Below are 1,074 nucleotides of genomic sequence, written 5' to 3' on the forward strand. Positions count from 1 at the left end.
ATACGAACAGTTTTACCGTTTTTTTTTTTCTCCTGCAACTTTTTTTTTTAATTACTTAACATTCATTCCCTGAGCATCATCACAGCATACTAAATGTGGTTTCCCATCTAGAATAAACTGCATAGTGGTTTAATCATGCATGTTATCATCAATAATATTCCATTTCTATTTTCATACATATGTATACGTATATATATGTTTTTTACCCCATGTTTGACCCTCTGCCCTTTCCCACTCTCTTATTACACTATCTCTGCTATATACAGTTGTCTTCCATTCCTTTTTCCCCAACATTTTGTTGATCACACAATATCATAAGTAATCTAACTGCTCTCCTTTTATTTTATTTATTTTATTTCTTTTTTTTTCTTTCATTTATTTATTTTTACATTTTTCCACAAACATTTACTTTACATAGCAAAAAATTTTAGCTCATACTCCATAATTCTTGACAGATTACAAACAACTTTCAAAATTTCAAAATACTGAATTTTAAAGATAATGTTCAAAATATGTCTTATAATTTTGTATAATTTTATAACTCTATAACAACAGAAGCAGTAGTGCAGACACTCGGTATATATTAAGTGGGAACATACAATTTTGTTTTCTATAAATCAATTAAGTCTTTGACTCCAAATAGCAATTCACTGGAAATATTTGGAAAACTTGAGACCTCAACTCTACCCTAATTGTCATACTTTCTGCAAATTTCTTACATGTCCCTCTTCTGTTCACTCTGCTCTCAACACAGTGGCCTTCTGGTGGTTCCTTAAATAAACTAGGCACCCATGTCTTCTGCCCGGATCGTTTGTTCTTGCTGCTCTCTTTGCATGGGTCATCCTCACAATTCTATATATTCTTCACCTCAGCTCCTAGGTATGTTCAAATAAATATCACTCTCTCAATGAAGCATTGCAATATAATATTGCAAACCTTCACTATTTTCAGTAGCCACCCTTCTGTTTTATGTTTCTCCATAGTCCTTATCACTATCCTACATAGTACATTTTTCTGCATATTCACTGTCTCCTTTTCTCATCCTTCAATAGCTGTATTCTTTTTTTTTTTTTT

Source organism: Tupaia chinensis, unplaced genomic scaffold (assembly GCF_000334495.1).
Source record: "Tupaia chinensis unplaced genomic scaffold, TupChi_1.0 Scaffold146594_1, whole genome shotgun sequence".
Taxonomy (NCBI): domain Eukaryota; kingdom Metazoa; phylum Chordata; class Mammalia; order Scandentia; family Tupaiidae; genus Tupaia; species Tupaia belangeri.